This window comes from Sinocyclocheilus anshuiensis, unplaced genomic scaffold, assembly GCF_001515605.1.
Source record: "Sinocyclocheilus anshuiensis isolate Anshui unplaced genomic scaffold, SAMN03320099.WGS_v1.1 scaffold2209, whole genome shotgun sequence".
In the NCBI taxonomy this organism is placed as follows: Eukaryota; Metazoa; Chordata; class Actinopteri; order Cypriniformes; family Cyprinidae; genus Sinocyclocheilus; species Sinocyclocheilus anshuiensis.
The window spans coordinates 270,954-271,221 of NW_015552728.1; the positions used below are offsets into that span (position 1 = coordinate 270,954).

The 268-nt window shown below is 22.8% G+C and overlaps 1 protein-coding gene across 1 annotated transcript in view; it reads right to left on the reverse strand.

Moving 5' to 3' along the window:
- LOC107667821 (anosmin-1-like) overlaps positions 1 to 268 on the reverse strand; it is a 43,380-nt gene that overhangs the window by 41,264 nt on the left and 1,848 nt on the right. The window lies entirely within an intron of this gene.

A 268-nucleotide genomic window follows, 5' to 3' on the forward strand; every position in this document is an offset into this window, starting at 1 on the left:
AATAAAAGAAAAGAGCTGCTCTTGACTGAACTGCTTTTGTAGTTTTAATAATCAGTTTATTTGTAATTAACAGACTAAAGGGATTTTTACATTTGATTATTTGTTTTTCTTGAGTGCTTTTGTTTATATGTAAAATGAAAAAGGTAATGCAGTATTTGTTTCTTTCTTATATTTGTTCTGTTTTTGTAGTTTTTTTTGCATCTGTACATATTTATAATAACAAAGATAAAATAAAAATAGCTATATTGTGATGATTAATATAGTAATT